Source organism: Xenopus tropicalis, chromosome 3 (assembly GCF_000004195.4).
Source record: "Xenopus tropicalis strain Nigerian chromosome 3, UCB_Xtro_10.0, whole genome shotgun sequence".
Lineage (NCBI taxonomy): Eukaryota > Metazoa > Chordata > Amphibia > Anura > Pipidae > Xenopus > Xenopus tropicalis.
In genome coordinates this window covers 17,669,233-17,692,769 of record NC_030679.2, presented here as the reverse complement: position 1 = coordinate 17,692,769, position 23,537 = coordinate 17,669,233, and the positions used below count along the sequence as shown (strand labels likewise).

The 23,537-nt window shown below is 42.2% G+C and overlaps 1 protein-coding gene across 4 annotated transcripts in view; it reads right to left on the bottom strand.

Annotated features, from left to right (window-relative positions):
• sgcd (sarcoglycan delta) overlaps nt 1–1,254 on the bottom strand; it is a 378,830-nt gene extending 377,576 nt beyond the window's left edge. For 2 of the 4 annotated variants that reach the window (XM_018092814.2, XM_004912789.4), the window contains exon 1: nt 1,129–1,254. The gene's annotated coding sequence lies outside the window, so the exon portion shown is untranslated. Of the gene's footprint in view, nt 1–813; nt 1,069–1,128 lie in introns of those variants that run through there. The other 2 variants (XM_004912790.4, XM_012959729.3) reach the window with 1 other exon arrangement.
• Between the last annotated feature and the right edge of the window lie 22,283 nt (nt 1,255–23,537).

Here is a 23,537-nt window from a genome sequence, read left to right as displayed (position 1 = left end):
ATTAGCCCTAATCAGATCTAGAGGCAAGATACAGATAATGTTGAATTAAACATTACTACTCTATTTAACTCTTTTCCATCAGTAGATACCATGAGTCCCCATATCATGTTACTTTAACCTTAACAAGATTACAGTACCACTGCTAATCACTTGATAATTTCTATACCCAACTCCAGGTTACAGGTTGGATCCACCAACGCCACAAGGCACTGAGCAATGCTGCCAAAATTCCAGTTTCTAAATCACTTTCTTTGGATACAATTCCATCAAGGCAAAATCAGCACAAAAGATTGGTTTCCAATTAAAAAGCATTAATACTCAGACACTGAGGCACACATACACAGCTCCTTGATTAATTATAGATCTCTACTTACAGTTTCCTATTACAGTGTATTTCCCACTAACTGACTCCCAACACTGATTCTCAATAAGAACCCAATCTTCCCACGCTGATAATTTGAATGGGCACAGAGGTATTTCCAGCATCTCTTAGCAGTTACAGGCATCATCCCCACCCATACAAATACTCAGTCCTGATAATATGATTATGATTTAATTCAATCAGGGAATTATCTAGTAATCACAGGGAATCCCCCCACTTGCAGATAATGCAGCCAGCCTTCATTATGTGTATGCATTCAGAACCAGCAGTGCTCACAGTACTGTACAGCCAATATTAGGGGTGCAGACAGCAAGTATACAAATACTGACCCTTACAGTGTACAATCTAAAGAAGCATAGCTCCATGCAGGAACAGAGGGCTAGTACAGACTAGAGAGTTCAATGTACCGTGCCCTCCTAATACCCACTTACTTATTATACTGTACAAAGCTCCAGGCAGAGTAGAGAAGGCAGTTCCAGTGTGAGAGCCCTGCTTCCCAGTTCAAAACAAGGCTTTCCAGTAACATCCGCAGATTGCCAGTTGCAGGTGCCAAGACAGTGCCCAGTCACACACACTAATTGCCCACTTACAGCTGCCAGTCCAAGTCAGAGCTCCAGTTGCTGATTGTGATACCCAGCAGTGTCTGTTAGTAACACCCCCACCCACCCCCAAATCTTCTCTTCCTCCTCCTTCACCAGTGAAGCCTCTCTAGAGAGAGAGAGTGAAGGTAAAGCGAAGCTACTCACCCCTGTCCGCTAGTCCGGCAGAAGCGGCCGGTGGCTCCGGGAAAGTCCATTAAAACCCGGTGAGCAGGACGGCCTCTAATCAGCAGTCAGCGCTCCCTCTGCCTACTGCCCTCCCCGCTCTCTGCTTCCCATCCCTCCCACATCCTCCCTCCGCTGCATGGGCTGGGGGGGGGGGGGGGTTCTGCTCAGCACAGCACTGGTGCTACGGCACTGGGGGTGCAGAAAATGGGATATATGGGTGCAACGGAGGGAAAAGGAGCAGTGCCGCAATCCTCTCACTACATCATTTGTATTAACTGGAGGGGAGATAGAAGTGCTGAGAGGAGGGTGGAGGGTTGCTTGCTGAGTGTTAGGGACATAATTGAGTCTCCGTAGCAAGTTTTCATTAGTAAATTCAAAAAATAGTTATTTTTACACACTGGTGGAGGGGTCTTAGTCGAAAAGTGCTGATTGGGGAGTGCTGGACTGGGGTGAAGGGCAGTAACATAAGTGGGACACCCATTTAATTGGAATAGTCTGAACTTTGGCTTTACATTGCTGGCCTCTAGGGGCTTTAGCACACCTGTGGGGTATCAATTAGGAGGTCACTTGCTATCTTAGGAAAATACATTAATTCTGATTATACAAAGTAGGATATGTGTGAGTGTAGTGTAGTCAGGGTCATATCATCAAATATGGTGTCTTCGGACCCCAAAAAATGAAAATGGTCCTCCCTCTTGGCACACCTGTTGACTGTAATGACCAACACATGCTAGCAATGCAGGAAGCATTTATAGTATTGTATTAAGCCTACACATGCCTGGAAGATCACTAAAGAAAATGGGGAATGAGCCCTGCAATAACCCCAGACATGCCAGTAATATCACTGCACAAAATGGATTCAGAGCTTGATATATCTATACTAGCACAAGTAGGGTACAGCAGATTTTTCTCCTCTCAGCCCTCCAAGCCATGGCTCTCTCCTTCAATGCAAGCTCTCACCAAATAAAATTTCCACAGTGGAACATATATACATGTTGTGCTCTCAGGAGATGTCCCACAGCAACAAGAAACACTGCTGGGCAGCAGGCTTGGGCAAGCAGAGCCCTCTTAAACTTGGGTCCAAAAGCCTCTGCTTCAGTCACCATTTCCTTCAACCAGCTCTGGGCCTTCAGCCTGTGACCCCTTGTTGATTTATAATTCCCAGTGTACCCTAATGGATTTGGGGCATTGTGTTCCCAGAGACACCCGAGGGAGCTAGATATTGATTATGGGAGGTATGGTGGCTAATTGGTACTACTGATGGGGAACCAGGATCTGTCCTGGCCAAGCATATAATGGAATATTTTTAAAGCTGTCCTTAAGGGTATACAAGACGGGGGCACTGACTAACCCAAAGGCTGGTGGGGTATTCTGGAAGTTGCAGTCAATATGTGCGAAAGTGCCCTGCTGCTGCAGAACTTACTGAAAAAGTAGAATTTCCCCCTGTTGTCCCTTTAATATATATTATGCAATTTTCCCATACATGCCATTACAAGGTCTCACCATTCAAGGCTGAATAGAGATGCCCTGCAATTTCTCAAATGGTTAAACTCACAGCAGCCCTTGAAGAGTAAGGCCACCCTGCGTGTCCCTGGCTTAGTGCTGCCTGGCTGCTGCTCACACACATCCTCTTACTTTCCCCCCACCCCTTCTCCTGCTCTACTGCTTGTATGCCAGCCAGGCTGTACTCACCAGCGCCATGGACACAGGAGGGGAGATGAGACTGTGGCCAGAATGTATATACAGCTCCCATCCTTAAATGTATTTGTATGGAGATAAGATTCTATCTGCAAAAGGACCCCTCTGCTGTCATTTTTGTATTCCCTTTGTATTTGTCTGATGCACATGTGTCAAACACAAGGCCCACAGACCAAAACCGTCCCGCCTGGCTGTTTTATGTGGCTCGTTGTGACTGTGACTGTGCCTGACCGTGCAACACCAATTGCCTGACTGCACCACTTTACTCTTAGTGGCACTGCGATTGTGCCTGACCGTGCAATTGCCTAACTGCAATGCTCCAGTCCCGGTGGTGCTCCGAGCAGCCGCTTTTGTTCTGGCCTGAAGGGTGCGTAGTGCGGAATGCAAGTTTGCACCTGGTGGGTGAGTCCTGTCCCACGGCTCCCACAGTTTTTAATGTTACTGTTTTGTTTTGGCGTGTGATGTGGTGTTTCAGGGTGAGGAAGGATTTATCTTTCTACTACTAAGTATCTTAATAAACAATTTGGCCCACAACTTGTATTTTAGATTTCGGCCCCCTTATGTGATTGAGTTTGACACCCCTGGTCTAATGGAATATGCATATGGAATAAGAGGTATGCATATAAAAACTGATTTTATTATTATTTTTTCCTAGCTTGTATGAAGGCATTATTGACACAAGCTGATTTCAGCTGTCAATTCAGGTCCTTCGGCAGCTTATCTGCCTGTGCATGGGCACCCTTGATGGGCCTACCCAACTGATATCTGGCCTAAAATTGGCCAGATCATGATCAGGCAGGTTTGATTTTCTGCCACCTATGCCTATGATTTTACCTACGGGACCTATGCCTGCTGTTCTAATTTGATTGTTTGTCCCCAGGGCCAAAGTATTGAATTAGCCCGATATCACCTGCCTTAGGTGGGCATCTCAGAAAAAAATCCTTACCGTGTATGGCCATCTTAAGCTGCCATTGTCTCCGATTGGTTGGCCAAAGCCTTCCTTACCTTGTATCTTTGATACCATAGTGTTCTTTTTATAAAGGAATGTCTATCTAATTTTATAACACTTATACAGTACATAAAGCAATACTATACTGCACAATTATGTGGTGGGCCTTTGTCTAATAGAATAATGGACAATAGAAAACTTTTATTTTATTTTTTTTTCCCTAGAGTCTATGAAGGCATTACTGATCGCAGTTTTAGCCTTGCCATAGCTGCTATTGTCTCAGATTGGCTGGCCAAAGCCTTCTTTACGTTGTACCTTTGATATAATAGTCAGTCCTTATATAACTTTAACTATAAGTACATAAATCAGTACTGTACTTCACAATTATATGGTGTGGGGGGCATAGCACCACAAGAGTCCTGGTATTATAGCAATTTTATATACTGCATCCAAAGCTTACCATTCAGCTGTTGGGGGCTGCTGGGACTTCTAGAAATTCAGCATACTGGGTATCTCTACTAGAATATTACTTGGAAATGCCCTGACTATAATAGCTAAGCAAGTCCCACATATGGGATATTTTCAGAAATTTCTAGTGGCACCAAATGTTGCTCAGCTAGCTAGCTTCCTCTCTTTACTTACCTATTTTATTCTCATACCTGGGAGTGTTTCTTGTTTCCTGCTAGCCAGTCCAACACTGTGCTGAACTATAAAAGGCCTATCATTTCCCTGTTGGCAGACAGCAAGACAAACCCCAGTGCCTTTACACATTGCCTTGCAGTCTGATTCTGGTTTATATGACTTACTGAGACAAGGCTGCTTTTTATTAGCTAAGCTAAGATCATCGTTGTGAGCTATACCTATAGTTTATGATACTAATTAGCATTCATTTGGAAATCTGTCACTTAGATGCTTCCCTGGCTGCAGCCAGTATTGTGAGACTTGAGAGCAGGTATTTAAAAAAAAGCAGGAATTTAAAAATTAGGATGGAGTATGTGCTGCGGTCACTTGGGTGTAGTAAGGTATATAAGGAGAGCTGCGGGAGACAGAACTATTTATAAAGGGATGCAGAGCAGTGTTATATATTTCAGCATATTCCCTTAAATTGTCTTCTACTTGTCAAACACTTCTTCTAGTTTCTAGGTAACAGCTGATGCACTCAGAACTAACAACGCCTATCATTTAATAGCACCGCAGAGAGCTTAATACAAATAGTCCATTACTGCATGGCCACGATCAGCTCTTTAAATGCAAGTTTCCAAGTTTTTATCGTATTAGCTGCACATAATGGCATAATGGTGCTCTCTGTATGTCAATGGCACATGAAAAAGCTGTGAAACACCAGCATGAGCTGTGCTAGGTCATAAAAAGGCATGATGGGTATCTATATTTACATATCACACTCTATGTATCTAATATTATTATTTGCTTGGGAGATGAGTGTCAAAGATTGTTTTTAAAGGGTAGTGAAAACCTTCTAGGCAGTTATTATCTATTAAAGGCAATTACCAATCAGGGCTACCTTTGATAGGTACTGTAGCTAGAAAGTGTAGAGCTGGCTACTCCATGAAAAGGTCACAGAGCGTCAAAGGGGTGCAAATAGGCAAGAAGGCTTGCTGTGATAGGCTGGAACACAAGTATAGCAGTGCAGACTAAAGCTTATTTGTTTGTCCAGACAAGGCTGGCATAGCTGGGTAAGGACCTCTACCATTAATATGCCTGAGCCACTAGCTTTCTTATTCAGCATTTGTAGCAATCTCAGTTTGCATAGACCTACTGCAATCCAATAGGACTAAAGAAGGGTCTGTCAAACTGTGCTCCCTAGGCAACATTCCCAGGACATAAAGAGCTTAAATCAAAGTAGTCTATAAATATATGGGGGCTTTAACTATAAGCCAGTGATTTCTAGACTATGGGGTTGGTTCCTCTAGAGTCTCTTAGATCAATGACTTGGGGTGCTCCAACTGATTGCCAATTAGGATATGAATTAGGAAGAATGCTCTTCTAGGTATAACTGAGCCTAGATTGATGGTCAGCAACCACTGCTATAAGCTAAGAAATGACTGATAAAACAACAAGTTTATTTACTAAACTATAGGTCAAGCAAAAATTTTATATTGTGGGGCAAGGCTCCAATATTTCTAGTTAGAATAGGGATATCTAACTCTATCACCAATACTTGCTCTTAACTGCAACTCCCAGCATACTCAGCTAAACCAAAGGCAAGGCCATGACTTTGTGCTCTTTTTTGTCAGAGCTCTCCAGAAAAGATAGGGGGTTAATTTCTAAAATTATTCCAAAGTTTAAGAAAAAAATTAAAAAGAAAATATATTTTACAAATTAAATTAATTTAATGCACGCATTTGCAAAATAGAACTAACACAACATGGAAGCCATGTAGCACATAATTATAATGGAGCAGATTTTTGTGTCCTGGATTTCCTAACAGCAAATTCATTATAGCAGCCAGAATCCGCTACAGGGAATGGAAATAGCTTTGTAGAAAATTCATGTCCATTTCAATCAGCAGATCAATTCACCTAACTGACTGTTTTCTTGCCTAATCTGCACACTGGTTGGAGTCAGTCCGAATGAGTAACAAGTGAACGGTCCGCCTGGGGCATCAGCCTAACAACATGCTACTTAATTTACAGAACCAAACCATTGTCAAGCAGTAGATACATTTTAGAAGAAAAATGCAGAAAAGGGTTTGAAAATCAATACATATACATAGTGCAGACATGGAAGGCTACAAGAGTATAGCAATACTAATCCAGAGTTACATCAGAAATGCAACTCATCAACCAAAGCAATGGTGGGAAATGTAGTTCACAAACAGAGCTAAATGAATTGTTGTCTTTTGAAATCTAGCACAAGTAAAGCTGGCCATACACGTGGCGATCTCACGATGTTTGGTACGACCGTCGGTCGCACGAAACATCGTCAGATCCGCCACACACCATTCAGGGCTGAATCGGCAGGTAAGGAGGTAGAAACAATAGGATTTCTACCTCCTTCTGCCGATTCAGCTCTGAAGGGAGAATTTTGGTCAGGCGCCTTCTATGGCGCCCGATCAAAATTTTCTAACTTGGCCGATCGGCGAGCCGACCGATTTCAGCAGCTTCCTGCGATATCGGTCGGCTCGCTGACATGCCATACACGCACCGATTATCGTACGAAACGAGGTTTCGTACGATAATATCGGTGCGTGTATGGCCACCTTCATAGTGAACTTTATTGCCTTGAATCTTAACCATCTGGCCACTTGTATAGAGTTAGTAACTAATTGCAAAAATGTCTATGAAGATTTTCATTCATCCAGGTCATGGTATATCTAGTATAAATAAATTTAAAGCAACTGGACTTGTTTGGTAATCATTGAAATGATTACCAAACAAGTCCATTTGCTTTAAATTTATTTATACTAGATATAATTGCAAAAATACATCTTGGCCCCCAAAAAAGCAATCAGGCTAGCAAATTTTGTATTATATGTGTATTAATACCAGGATCCTTTCTTAAAATATCTAATGTATCTGCTGGTTTCTTATAAAGAAAACTTTCAAAAGTGTCAAAGTTTACCCTTTAAATGCTCATTGCACATGCACGCATTGTATTCATGGGGGGGTTAAAAAACAAAGGAATGGCATCATGGGGTAGTTGACAGGTATGTGGGTGCAAGGCAGCTATGTACTTATTGCCTGCCAGTGTGTACAAGGATTTGTTACAGCCTGAGTTTGCTGTCACCCTTTAACTTTCATATTAACTTTCAAGTTGATCCAGGGACTGGTCCGATTGCCATCTTGGAGTCAGAAGGGAATTTTTTCCCCTCTGCGGCAAATTAGAGAGGCTTCAGATGGGGTTTTTTGCCTTCCTCTGGATCAACTAGAATGTGATGGACGTACGTCTTTTTTCAACCTAACTTACTTATGTTATTATATCTCAGTGACATGCAGATTGATGAATGGGTAGGGAGCTGTATGGGAGATGCCCACGCCCCTCCCCTTGCCCCTCATGAAGACAGTGCTGTATTCCCAGGTGGAATGTGTCTCTCCATTTTTTAGTATAAAGACCTGCGGAAATATTTTGCACTTTGCACCATGCCCTGGTCTTGGTAAATTATCCCCCTCCTCATTTTAACAAGTAACTTTATTTATAGAGCACCATCATATGCCTCAGCATTTGAGCCAAAATGGGACATAGTGCTGGTAAGCAACATTCTCATTGGTGAATTCTCTTGCATCTGTTAGTTTTGGATCATACAGGGGTGAAGAGGGACAGTTTTAAGAAGGGTTTGCCCTTTAATGGGAGTCCAGCAATCACACACACTATTGCCAAAAGTAACTCCATGCAATAAAGCTTGTTCTGAGTTGTTAAGGGCCAGTGGCTCTACTTAAGGGGATTGTCCACTGAGAATCTTGCTTGGTTTGTTAACACCTGACTCCTTTTACGTGCTTTCGTAGAATTATCATCAATCAGTAAAGACTTATGGATCATTAAGGGCATTTTGAGTGATAAGCAGAAGTATTTTTTGTTAATGGGACAGAACCTCAAAGGAATCAGTATCAGTTAATTGACCTAGGAGATTAGCTCTGCCCAAGCCCATAAAATATAATGTAGGCATAACTAGCAGCAATTGGTTAAGCTGACAGATATCAAAATAAGAGACTTTAATATTAACGAAGTGGTATAAGAGGCCATTTTTGCACCTGGGTATTGAACCCCTGTACTGACTTTCTCTGATCCTCTCAGGGTTTCTCCTTTTATAGGGTCAGCTGTCCCTTGTATAATATTGATTGCTGGCCCCAAGTGAAATTGATTATCCCTTACATCAGAGTTAAAATGCTCTCTGAGTACATGAGATCTTTAGAATTCTACGCTGGAAACAGCCTGACAGTCTCTAAGGAGAGCGGAGTCCTGTTAGACCAGGAGGCAGTTCCGAGTTGCAGGTATAGGAAAGGATTGCAGAAGCTGTTTGCTAAAAACCTGAGATAATGAAAACTGATAGAAAAGGGGAAAGCACACCAAGACTTCTCTTGTGCTCCGGAAATATCATATTCTCTTTAGCAACCTCTGAACCATAAACCTTCCATAACCATGTTTTTCTATTCAAATGTTGCTGGGCTACAGCTTCCAACATATTATCAGCATACGGTATAATCTAGGGTTAAAGCATGACAGTAGCTGTAGGCCAGAAACAATACATATGGATTCTCAGTGCAACACTTCCCAATAAATCCTCCTGGGCCAGAGGTGCAGCTAGTGCAAGAGGACAATCCAACCTGCTCTGCTTGCACTCAACCCTCTGTTCTTTATTTTATTATGAAATAGAGCAGTAGTTATTTTTTTTCAAGAAAAGTCTGGCTTGCTCAATATGTGCATGCGTGTCACCCAATCTAAGGTCATAGGCGTGTGTATATTGAGCACAACACTTACTCAGTAAGTATGTGTGCCCCAGCTTGGTCACCCACACTGAGGGGGCCTATTTATGGGGCCTAAGTATGATCAGCTCTGAATACAAAAAAATCGTTTTTGTTTTTTTTAAATTTTCATACCTTGCATATTTTCGATGATTATTTCGTTATTTTGCACAACTTTTTTGTACTGTGCGTCAAAAATTATGCGACAAAATCATATTGTTGCAATGAGTACGAATGTTTCGGATTCATTCAAGCTTCGGTATCGTGACTTTCCTTTGGCCACGTTGGAGCTGCAGAATGCCATTGAGTCCTAAGGGAGGCTTCCAAAATCATGCACAGAAGGATCAAAGTCAGAAAGGTTTTCCCGCCATTTAGAATTGTTCGGATAAGAAAATTTCATGACTTTCGGATCGCCAATACGATATTATAGTGACTAATACAATTTTTTCGTAAGCATTTTCGTGATATTTGAGTTCCATGCAGTATATTGCCACTTTGCAGTGAGATTTGACAAAATTGGAAAACTGGGCAGCAAACTGGAAAATGAGGTTCAATGTTGACAAGTGCAAAGTTTTGCACTTTGGTAGAAATAATATAAACACAAACTATCCACTGAATGGTAGTGTGTTGGGGGTATCCTTAATGGAGAAAGATCTAGGGGTTTTTGTAGATAACAAGTTGTCTAATTCAAGGCAGTGTCATTCTGTGGCTACTAAAGCAAATAAAGTGCAGTTTTGGGCTCTATAGGTCCCTGGTAAGGCCTCACCTTGAGTATGCAGTGCAGTTTTGGGCTCCTGTCCTTAAAGGGCATGTCAACCCCAAAAATAATGTTTTGCATAATGAAAGAAAACATAAGTCTAAGCAACTTTCCAATATGAAATAATTAAAAATTTGTAGTGCTTTAAATGTTATTTGTAAATGTAATTGCTATTGAAAGCAGCATTTGCTGAACTCCTGGTTGTTACATTTTAAACAATGTTGCAATGGTCTTGCTTCTCCAGCAATACAGGTCTGTCAGTCTGCTGCCTTGTGTTACAATGTTTCAACAGTCTGAGCCACCAGGGCAGAGAATAGAAAAAGACAGACAATCACAGCTTCTAATAGCAATTATAAATACAAATAACTCAAAAACCATTACAAACTTGTAATAAATGTATATTGCAAAGCTGCTTAGAATTTTGGTTTCTATTATTAGGCAAAAAAATATATTTTGAGTTGCCTTTTCCTTTAAGAAGGATATTAATGAGCTGGAGAGAGTGCAGAGACATGCAACTAAACTGGTAAAGGGGATGGAAGATTTAAGCTATGAGGTTAGACTGTCGAGGCTGGGGTTGTTTTCTCTGGAAAAGAGGCGCTTGCGAGGGGACATGATTACCCTGTACAAGTACATTAGAGGGGATTATAGGCAGATGGGGGATGTTCTTTTTTCCCATAAAAACGATCAACGCACCAGAGGTCACCCCTTTAGATTAGAGCAGGGGTGGGCAAACTTTTTAGCTCAGGGGCCACATTAACTAACATACGGGCCGGACCAGGCCAGGACAGCGTTACGCCCGGGGCTGCCATCAAAAATTATGGGGCCTCTCAGCTCCCCCTCAGTGACCCGCTGCTTCCTCCGTCCCGTCCTTCTGTTCCCCGGCTCCCCAGTGCATTGTTTTATATGGTTGCGCCCCGTGTGTGCGGACGCTGTGCGCACGCACTGGGCGCAACATATCAGGGCCCGTCATTCTTTTAAGTGGGCCGGAGACGGCGGGCCAGATTGAAAGGGCTGACGGGCTGGATGTGGCCCGCGGGCCGTAGTTTGCCCACCCCTGGATTAGAGGAAGCAGTGTAGGTGGTTTTTCACGGTGAGGGCAGTGAGGTTGTGGAATGCCCTTCCTAGTGATGTGGTAATGGCAGATTCTGTCAGTGCCTTTAAGAGGGGCCTGGATAAGTTTTTGAACAAGCAGAATATCCAAGGCTATTGTGATACTAATATCTACAGTTAGTATTAGTGGTTGTATATATAGTTTATGTATGTGTGTATAGGTTGTGTGTGCTGGGTTTACTTGGATGATTTGAACTTGATGGACTCTGGTCTTTTTTCAACCCTTGTAGCTATGTAACTATCAGAAATTATCGTATTTAATCCAAATTTTTCCCATTTCGGGATTCCAACTCGTATTTTAATGAATAGACCCCTAAGAGTGGGCTTCTGGGAGGCCTGGGTTCACAATCTGCCTTGAATGGTAATGGCAAAAGCTAGAAAGGCTGCCACAGACTAGTGCTCCTAGTCCAGACATATCTGTCAGGGGCAGCCACAGGTGGGTGGCTGGCAGGTAGGAGCCTATATGCTGTGTTATACAGATAAAGTGGGTACTTCACTTGTTGGTAGGCCAGAAACATGTTGTTATGGTGAAACATGATTCATTATAAGGAGTGAATAAAGAAGTGAGCAATAACAAATACGAAAGTCCTTACAACAGGCCAGTGGTCAAAGGCAGGCAGCAAACAATACAAGTCCTTATAATAACAGAGGGTCTGGACTCGCAGCGAGCAGGCCGAATAAACAGGCCGAGGTAAATACCAGGAGATCCAACTGAGGTGAGGAACAGGAGCAGAGGAACAGGGTATAGCACATGGAACCAGGAACACGGGCAGGAATCAGGCAAGAACACAGGCAGGAAGACGGATAGGAATCAGGCAGGTACGGGCACTGGATCAAGGTATAAGGCTTTAATGATCAAGCAACCAGGAGTTGCTTATAACAGGCTTATAAAGCCCATTTATTGCCAGGTTTTAAACGCCTGGGCTTACTGAGGGAGGAGGAGGTGAGCAAGTCCATCAGAATCCCATTAATATATATATGTTTTTGTGAATAAAATAAGAGACATACTGCACAGCAAACCCTGTTCAGACCCATAGTATATGCTCTTTAATTATATTTACAAAGCTGAACTGAGATCATGATTGGGTATAACTGGGTGTGGTTGTGGCTTCCAGGCTGTTGTCAAAATCCACCTTGAAATCACCTAAGAAATGTTGCGTAAGTTACATATAAGTTACATTAATGCATAAGCAATTTACATAAATTTTACAAAAACAGACGTGACTCGATAATGCTGTGAGTGCAGCATGTCTGGGGGGGAGACCAGCGGATCGCGGGAGCGCCCTGGGGGGTTTGAGTCTGGGCCAGTCTGACGCTGTGTTGACACTATATTCGGAACAGTTTACTAAGGCTAATGCCACACAATGCATGTGGCGCATATTTTCGGAAAGCCGAAAAATGCTTGCTGAGAATACGCTCCATACGATTAAAACTCCCCCCACCTGTGCCTGCACCCAATGAATTAAATACGCTCAGGTACAGGCACATGTAGCAGATATCTGCATAAAAATTATTATTATTAAATATTTATTATTCCAGCTATCATATACATGAACTTTTCAACAGAGGAAGGACCAATAACTGTGCCCCACTGCAAGATCATTGGGCCCCTAAACTTTGGGAACAAGACATTTTCCATGAACATATAATGTACTGCATATCAGTCCCACAGGGCCCCCTAGATCCTGGGCCCCCCAGCAGTAGTGACTGACCAATGCCAGGAGTGACTGGCTCCCATGGCCCGGAAACCAGCTGTTTGGACCCCATGCCGCTCATACTGTAACCCCTCTCCCTTCCCTGCCACTGCAACTGATCATTAGTGCCCCATGTGCCATTACTCTAAGAAGTTTATTGGGGCAATGTGTTATCTAGAAGGGAGTAATTTGAAGGCTTAGACCTGGTTTCAGCTTTTTCTTAAACCAGCCCTCTTAGATGTGGATACAGTGGTCACCAAGTGATTTTTGTGTTCAGGAGTGGCCCAGCTTGCTCTCCCTATATCTTAAGAACCTCATTTGGGAAAGCAGCGCAAGAGTGAATCCTTCCAAAGTGAATCATTCACAAGTGAACTGAAAAAGGAGTTTAACAAGGAGTTCAACAAGAGGAGCAACAGGAGAAGCAACAGCAGAAGACTGGCCAGCCTCAGTCCATTTGAATCGGGACCCAGTTTACTGGATATACCTGCATAATGTCATTGCTCCTATTAGTTTTATCTTTCATGTTTGTGCTTCCAAAGGTAACTTCTTCCTTTAGTCCTCCAGCTGACTATCCCTACTCCATAACAATATCTTCCTCTTTGCTCCAATCTACACACTGCTGCTCTTATAATCTTTATACATTTTTGAAAAATCTAGCACCTCCAACCAATACCTCGCAAAAGTCTAACAATTTTAAATTATTCTCACACCTTCTCTCCCTCTCCTTACTGCTACTACTTGCCGCATGCGATATCTCTCCTAATCCTGGTCCCTGCCATATACCCATTTCCTATCGCACACGCAATGCTTCTCTTCTGGTAAAACCCTCACAAACCGCTAGCCTGTCTAACCTTATTCAAATTCCCACTCTCTCCTCTTCTTATCTCCCCTTCTCTTGTGCTCTTCTTAATACCTGCACTGTAACTAACAAAGCCGCTTTTATTCATGATCTGATCTTTTCACCTTTTTGCCATAACAGAGACCTGGCTCTCTCACAATGATAATGCTATTGAGGCAGCTCTCTCTTATGTCTTTCCTTCTCTCACACTCCCCGCATTACTGGCCGTGGGGGAGGGGTAGGGGTTCTGCTCTCCCCTCATTGCCGGTTTAAACTAATCCCTATACCCCCTACTTTCAGGTTTGCTTCTTTTGAGGTGCATGCGGAATCTAGATCTATCTACATTTAACAGTGAGCCTTTTCCTCTTTCAGATCATCATCTTATCTCTTTTTCTATCTCGCACGTGTCTCCTTCTCCTTCTATTACACTCAGCCTAAAACCCTGATTCGCAACACTAAAAGGGTGGATATAACTGCTCTCTCTAACTCTCTTAGTTCTAGCCTCTCCTCCTTCTGTGCTTCCTCTGATCCTGAGTTACTGGTAAATAGCTACAACTCAATTTTATCATCCGCAATTAACACCCATGCCCCCTGCAGCCCCAACGCAGTCCTGCCTGCAATCAAACCCGCGGCGCTTATTCTCCATATTTAACGCGCTACTTCATCCTTCACCTAATGAATCAATCATATCTGAACACACCCCAGGACTTTGCTGACTTCTTTAAAAGCAAAGTCGATTCTATCCTCAATCAATTTTCCCAACCTTCAGATACCGGTAATCTCAAACTTCCTAAATCTCCTCTCTCTGTATTCAGCTCCTTCAATCTCGTAACAGAGTCTGAAGTTTCTCAGCTTCTCCGATCCTCTCCGCCTACTACCTGCTCACTGGATCCTATGCCCTCATCCCTACTAAAACAGTGTGCCCCTGCCCTTACTCCAGCTCACCCACATATTCAATTCCTCTCTGGCTTCTGGTACTTTTCCCTCTCTCTTCAAACAAGCCTGTGTCAAACCCATTTTTAAAAAGGCTACGCTGGACCCGTCCTGCCTTTCTAACGTCCCGTCTCTCTCCTGCCCCTAGCCTATAAACTCCTGTAACGTCTTGTCTTTTCTCGTGTCACTAACTTCTTCTGCACCCATAATCTGCTGGACCCTATGCAGTCTGGTTTTCAGCCTGCGCACTCCACTGAGACGGCCTTATAGAAGTGGCAAATGATCTCCAGACTGCCAAGGCCAAAGGACGCTACTCAGTTCTCATTCTCCTCTGCTTTTGATACTGTCGACCATTCTGTCCTTATGCAAATTCTCTATTCTCTGGGTATCCGGGATCAAGCTGCATCCTGGTTCTCTTCCTATCTCTCTAACCGCTCCTTCTCTGTCGCTCTTGCTAACAAATCCTCTACCCCGGTTCCGCTTAGTGTGGGGGTGCCTCAGGGCTCTGTGCTTGGTCCTTTGCTGTTCTCCCTGTACACTCTCTCTTTAGGAGACCTTATTTCTTCTTTTGGTCTTAAATATCACTTATATGCAGATGACATCCAGATATATTTAGACAACCCTGCACTAACTGCTGATGTTCAAACCCATATTGGTAACTGCCTCCTGGCTATCTCCTCCTGGATGAACTGACGCCAGCTCAAACTTAACCTAGCTAAAACAGAGCTCATGGTCTTCCCACCCAAACCTGGCCCTCCTCCTCCTTTCACCATTGCTATTGATGGCATTGACCATCAACCCTGTAAATTCTGCACGCTGCCTTGGGGTTATCTTTGACCAATCACTCTCCTTCTCTAACCATATTAATAACCTGCCGTTTTTTCCTCCGAAATATTGCCAAGATACGCCCCTTTCTTTCACAAGTAACAGCTAAAACACTAATACATGCCCTTATCCTTTCCCGCTTAGATTACTGCAATCTCCTACTAACCGGCCTCCCAGAATCCCACCTCTCTTCCCTGCAATCAATTTTAAACTCTGCTGCCAGGATCCTCCTGCTCTCTCCAAAGAGGGAACCTGTTCAGCCTCACTTAAGCTCTCTTGCATGGTTACCTATAAAGCAAAGGATAGCTTACAAAATCCATTTGCTAACATTGAAAGCCCTTCACTCCTCTGCTCCTCACTACATTTCTTCACTGGTCTCCCTGCACGCTCCTCGTCGTCTCCTCCGCTCCTCTCAGAGCCTCCGTCTGTTTACACCATCCACACCCACTGCGCTCTCTCGTCTTAAACCTTTCTATCTCGCTGCTCCTTACCTCTGGAATTCTATCCCTGAATCCCTCCGTAGGGAACACTCACCCACTCTCTTTAAGAAAAAGCTCAGCTGTTACCTTCTGGAGCACTAAAACATTATTTTGCCCAGTCCTGCATTTAAGGGCAAATGCCCATACCTGGTGCACTCTTACCTTCCAGTTTGTGCCTGTATGTTACCCAACCACTTAGATTGTAAGCTCTACGGGGCAGGGACCTCCTTCCTACTGTGTCTCATACCACATGGCACTTATATATATATATATATATATATACAGTATATAGTTCTTCACTATTCAATAAACTATTGAATTTTGTGATAAGTCCTGTGTGGAGCGGCCCATCTTTTGATCGATTGTCTACGTATTGAGGACTGCACCCAGGCGTTCATTGGTGAATTATCGTGAATGCCGACCTACTCTACATTTTATATATATATATATATATATATATATATATTGTATTTATTTATTATATCACTTGTCCTCCCTGTGTGTAATTTTGTATTCTGTAAGATTGTACAGCGCTGCGTACCCTTGTGGCGGTTTATAAATAAAGTTATACATAGATACATACCTGTCAGTAATACTTTACTACCTGTTAAAAGAAGAGGATATTATACTCTTCAGAAGTAATAAAATGTATCTTTTCTTAGCTGCTTGCCTCATTGATGTCACTGACTAAAAGGTGCCTGGGATTAAGCTTGAAAGAAAGACGATAGCACTAATATGGCTAAATTAAGCATGCTTTTCTTAAACATGAGAAAATTAGACAATGTTAATAGGTCAACTAATATTCATTTGAAATATTATTTTCATATTAAAGCAATTTGAATGTAATCCTCATTCCTTTTTCATTCTATAATAAAATCCTGACCCAAGATGCTTTTAGTAATATTTTTTTAACCGTGTTCCCAGAATGAAATTTATATATATATATATATATATATATTTCTACACCTAAAAACCACATGGAATCCTTTCTGTTAAGTGAGCAGTTACTGTAATTCAGCCCCATAGTGCAACCTTGATAGAGCTTGCAAGGTGATCATTAGAGTAAGGTCAGTGCATGTGTATTCCCCTTTCCTGCGCTCCGTGTCTCTCTGCTTACTTTTACTTAGTAAGAATCTGACTCTTCACCGCTTCAGTTAATGAGTCCACTGGGAATTTCAAATGCCTTAAAAGAGCAAAACAGTTCTAAGCGACCTAGCCTTGGATGTCCACATAGTACCTGATGTGAGTTCATTCTTACCAATTATCCTCGTCAATAAATCGACTTAAAGAAAGGAATAACTGGGCAGGAAAGGGAGGGAGCATCAACTCAGTAAGTAATGTGCTAGGTAATGTGGATGCACAGAAGGGCTTGTATTAATGGGTCATGGCATTAAAGAACATTTGTGGCACACCATCTTGAAAAGGACTAGGGGTCGGCATCATGGATTTTTGAGCATTGGTGTGATTGGAAAAAAACAGGGTCTTTGTACCGCCATAAAAAAACTCCCACAGCCACAGTCCGTTCCCAGAAGTTATTATCCCACTGCTACTGTGCTATCACACAGCCACAGTCCCTTCCCAGAGGTTATTATCCCACTGCTACTATAGGCACCATCTCTCCCTACTATACTGTACCAGCAATCCCACAGCCACAGTCCCTTCCCAGAGGTTATTATCCCCCCACTGTTACTATAGGCACCATCTCTCCCTACTATACCTACTATCCCAAAGCCAGAGTCCCTTCACAAATGTTTTGCCTTAAAACTGGCCCTCAGCTACCACCATGTATTTAAATCGTCAGGATTCCTACATGACTGGTGGCACCTCGACCCTCCAGTAGGTTTTAAATGAAAGTGCTCTTACAATTCAGAGTCCAGTCCTGATGTTTAGTTATGAGCACCTGCCCCAGAAAGATACTTACAATTCCTGACCATGCATTTCACACTTCATTCACTTATAAAGCTTTTTCATCTGTTTTATGACTCTCCAGAATGTACATTAAAACACAAGACAGCCTCCTGGATGTGTAAACTATTCAGGTGCAAGTATGACAAAAATAATAAGTAAGACTTAATTATCTCTTAGTAATGAGTAAATAATTTCTCTTATCATTCTTCCAGATGGCAACTTGTTCCTTGCTATTTACTCCAGGAAACATTTTACCAGGGCAGGCCAATAATATGGCCCAGATATCTTTATATATCCTGTCTGACAGTGCTATGTCAGCCATCTTGCTGTCATTAAATTTAGGAAGCATTCAAGGAAAAAACCCTTTTTAATACCTCCATTAATATTCACGTGAATAAAGCAAAAGGACTTGTGCACAAAGAACAGACCAGATTCTCACAGGAAATTCTCTTGCATTTTCAGGGGATCCTGGGAGTTGTAGTTCAGCTGTAGCTTAAAGACTGCATATATCATACTCTTCATATAGTTCCATCATATTAGAGGATTTTTTATTCCTCTGTTCTCCATATAATTGCAGTGGTCTGGTAAGCATCAGTACCATCCATTTGAGGTTATGAGATCTCTATTCACTGTCTTTAATTCTTTTTTTTTATGTTTACAAGTGGGTACTTGTTGCTGCCAGAAGAAATCCTGCGACGTATAATTGCTAATCACAGCCTCCAACTCCAGTACCCTACAGACATTGTGCTAAAGCCGTCTGGAGCCAGGGAGCCCCATAAACACTGTCAAAGGAAGCGGCGTTCCATCTAACAAGATGATATTTTTATGGTGATATTATTATTTTGCATTATTTCACAGGGAGTAAGTCATAAATAATAACTCCATCACTCATGGAGCTCAGAGATAGCCCAGATTTATTGCAAGCAACAGGGAATGTATGGGGGGGAGCCGGGGGGAGTATAGAGTGGCATTTAAGAACAGAAATAGCCTTTTTCTTGCATAATCATAATAAAAGTTATACCATGTCCAATAAATTGTTGCTTTATAAATCATAGACAGAGAGGTTATTCACAAAGGGGGTAAGGTAAAACAGGAGTATTGAAAGAATATTGGACCATGTCATATTTTGTATATCGGAACGTGAGGACCACGTTAGGGGGGCACCATATAGAAATAACATTTTCCCATCCCTAGCCGACCACCATACGCTTCCTGCAAAATCTGGTGGCTGAGATAATGAGAAAGGGCATCCAGAGACATTTTCCTGGAGTTAATTAGAAAACTATCTTTACATATATTGACGTTGAGTACATTTTGGGTGTAAAGGAATATTTACACCAATGTAATGCCAAATTAAACAGTATCTAGTAGAATTAAGTCTAAAACAACTGGACTTTTTTTTTTTTTGTGAATTCCCTCCCCCGGGACATTTCATTATCTACATATCTGTGGCATTAAACTTCTATAATAGCTATTCCACCCAAATGTCCTTGAAATATTCCTGGCTTTTTGGCCTTTCCCAAGAAGGGAATACCCAACCACTCGATCTATTTCATGCTCCGTGCTCCTTGCAGCCACATTACCTGCTGTGACATACAGTATTATGCAATGGCGAGCATGAGCTTTTTGGGCAACCTATTTTATCTGGAGAGCTGCTGTGGTGCACGCTTAAGTACCATAGCACAGACACAATAGACTGTACCTTGTTGGCAATCAGTTTTGTATTAGAAGGAACAAAGCTCTGTGCCCTTCAGGAAACTGCTAAAAAAAATCAAAGCTTTTGCAGACATACAGTATGTCTATATAACAGTGTGAAAAGGTCTAGGTGACCATGCTGGGCCATCAATAAGGGCAACAGTTGTTAAAAACAGTGTGTATACAAGCAAAAGGGCACTGCATTAGGGCTTTGCTTCCATTTATGTCTACTAAAGTCCATAGCATTGCTTTATGTTTATTAGCTTTACATAGTGAATCAGTATATCATAGAACATATTTAATGGATACTTATATTATAACTGAAAATCCCCCTAGTCTTGTAGGCAATAATGAATAATATGTGTGAGCTTTCACTATGGGCTAAAAATGATCATTAACTTTAAACATGGCCCCTTTATTGGAGCTCCCTATAGATCTGCTTGAAAAAAGACCAGAGTCCATCAAGTTCCAACCCATCCAAGTAAACCCAGCACTCACAACCCACACCTACCAAGCTATACACTCACATACATAAACTATATATATACAACTATTAATACCAACTGTAGATATTAGTATCACAATAGTCTTGGATATTCTGATTGTTCAAGAACTCATCCAGGCCCCTCTTAAAGGCATTAACAGAATCTGCCATTACCACATCACTAGGAAGGGCATTCCACAACCTCACTGCCCTCACCGTGAAAAACCACCTACGCTGCTTCAAATGGAAGCTCCGTTCCTCTAATCTAAAGGGGTGACCTCTGGTGCGTTGATTGTTTTTATGGGAAAAAAGAACATCCCCCATCTGCCTATAATCCCCTCTAATGTACTTGTACAGAGTAATCATGTCCCCTCGCAAGCCTCTTTTCCAGAGAAAACAACCCCAACCTCGACAGTCTAACCTCATAGCTTAAATCTTCCATTCCCTTTACCAGTTTAGTTGCAGTCTCTGCACTCACTCTAGCTCATTAATATCCTTCTTAAAGACTGGAGCGCAAAACTGCACTGCATACTCAAGGTGAGGCCTTACCAGGGGCCTTTTTTTATACAAGACAGCACTTTATTTGCTTTAGTAGCCACAGAATGACACTGCCTGGAATTAGACAACTTGTTATCTACAAAAACCCCTAGATCCTTCTCCATTAAGGATACCCCCAACACACTACCATTCAGTAGATAGTTCACGTTTATATTATTTCTACCAAAATGCATAACTTTGCACTTATCAACATTGAACCTCATTTTCCATTTTGCTGCCCAGTTTTCCAATTTTGTCAAATCGCTCTGCAAAGCAGCATCATCCTGCATGGAACTTATAGTTTTGCACAATTTAGTGTCATCAGCAAAAATAGAAACAGTACTGTCCATGCCCACCTCCAGGTCATTAATAAACAAGTTAAAAAGCAAAGGACCAAGGACTGACCCCTGCGGTACTCCACTAACCACACTGGTCCAATTAGAAAATGTTCCATTTACCACCACTCTTTGTAATCTATCCTTCAGCCAATTCTCTATCCAATTACAGATATTATGTTCTAGGCCAATATTCCTCAATTTGATCATTAACCTTCTGTGAGGTACTGTATCAAACGCTTTAGCAAAGTCCAAGTAGATGACATCAACTGCCATTCCAGCATCGAGGTTCCTGCTCACCTTTTTGCTTGAAGATCCTTCCTGTAACCTGAAAGACAAAAAAGAGAAACAAGCATGCAATGCAACAAACATGGCATTGTAAACTGTAAGTCCATAACAGGTTCCCTTGGGTATCAATGGAAGTCTCTTACTTCAAGCAAATTAAGAGTTCAATGCTCAAAAGGTAAGAGCAGTATAAGTTCAGTGATGGGACGACTGAAAGTCTTTGTGGTACCATCCTTGCAACTTGCAAAAAATGATGAGGTGAGGCTCTGGAAACCTTGTAATAGCATGCTCATGCTTAAGTCTTGTCCGCTTGGGGAAGCATTTAAATAACTGGTAACCTAAGTTGAATGCTTGATCAGCTCTTGTAGCAAAGATCAAAACTTCAGGATGAATCTCAGGATCTTTGTCAGGATCTAGGACATCTGCAGTAGTTGTAGCCTCTGAGTGATCCAGTAAGAATTCAGGACCCATTAGCCAGGAAGTATCTGCAAAGACAGCTGTGGACACTGGCCTGGTTGCATGGTCTGCAGGGTTAATTTCAGATGGTACATAATGCCACTGTTCAGGTTTGGTAGATTTCCTGATTCTTTCTACTTGATTGCTCACATACACGTAAAAGCGTCTTGTCTGATTGTATATGTAGCCTAGAACAATCTTACTGTCTGTGTAGAATTTAACAGCATCAATGTGAATATCCAGCTGACACAAAATAAAGTCTGCAATCTCAACTGCTAATACAGCTCCACAAAGTTCAAGTCTTGGGATGTGTGCTCAGGTTTTGGTGCTAACTTAGCCTTGCCAAACAGAAAACCTATATGAGGTTGACCACAGGTGTCTCTTACCTTCAGGTAGGCCACAACTGCTATGGCCTCAGTAGACGCATCTGAGGAAATGTGAATCTCTCTCCTCTGACTTTCAGCAAGGGAAGTTGAAGTGTAGCACCTAGGTATGTGGAGTTCCTCTAGGTCCTTTAGAGATTGCTTCCAAGACTCCCATTTCGATTGTTCAGTTGGTAAAGGAGTGTCCCAGTCTTTAACAGTCTCTGATAACTGTCTTAGTAAAGATTTACCTTGTATGGTGATGTGTGCTACAAACCCCAGTGGGTCATACAGGCTGTTCACTACTAACAAGACACCACACCTTGTAAACGGTTTGCCTGTGGTGGTAACCTGTAAACCAAATGTGTCGTTCAACAAGTCCCATCTTAAGCCAAGGCTTCTTTGAATGGGTGGATTGTCTATTCCCAAATAGTCTTTAAATTCTGTGGCATGATCATCAGTTTGAAAGGCTTTCATTACGGCAGTGCTGTTTGAAGCAATCTTATGGAGTCTCAGGTTAGCCTCAGAGAGCATGCTTTGTGTCCTCTTGAGCAGGTCAATAGCCTCTTCATCTGTTGGTAAAGATTTTAGGCCGACATCCACGTAGAAGTCTCTTTCTACAAAAAGCTGTGCATCTGCACCATACTCATTTTCACCCTCGCAAGCTGTCCTTCTTAAGCCATATGTTGCAACAGCAGGTGATGGACTGTTACCAAAGACATGCACTTTCATGCGATATTCGACCACTTCACTGTTGATGTCATTGTCGTGGTGCCAGAGGAATCTGAGGAAATTTCTGTGATCCTATCATACAATAAAACAATGGAACATCTGCTGGATATCAGCCGTGATTGTAACTGGCTCCCTTCTGAACCTCATGAGCACTCCCACAAGGTTGTTAGTTAGGTTGGGACCAGTGAGAAGAAAATCATTGAGAGATATACCTTGATACTTGGCACTTGAGTCGAATACCACCCTGATTTGTTTTGGTTTGCAGGGGTGATACACGCCAAAGGAAGGTAGGTACCAACACTCATCATGTTTTTGTAGTGGTGGAGCTGGTTCCGCGTGATCATTTTCAAATATTTTCTTCATAAATGCAACAAAGTGGTCCTTCATTTCAGGCTTGCTTTTAAGAGTTCTCTGTAATGAGGTAAATCTGGAAATGGCTTGCTCACGATTGTTAGGCAGTTTGGTTCTGGTAGTGCGGAACGGTAAGGGTGCAACCCAACTGTTGAAATTGTCTTTGAAGAATTCATTGTCCATTATTCTGATGAACTCTTTATCCTCAATAAAGGTGCAATTTTGTTGTTATCATTTGTAGTATGAAATACTGTATTCCCAAAGGTGTCATCACAAGAAGTAGGAGTGACCCTGGTTGCTGGGATCATACCCTTAGTATTTTCTTTCACCTCAAAATGATGAGGGCATGGTCTGAAGTGAGTAGTGCGTCCGCTTCTCAAAATATGAGTTTTAAAGGAGTCTACTTCAGACAGCCTGCGCATTTTGTCAAGGCATGCATCACCCACTATTACCCAGCCTAAGTCAAGTCTTTGTGCATAGGGAGCATCATGAGGACCATTGCACTGTTGACGTACCTTGTGGACCCTAAGAATGTCTCTA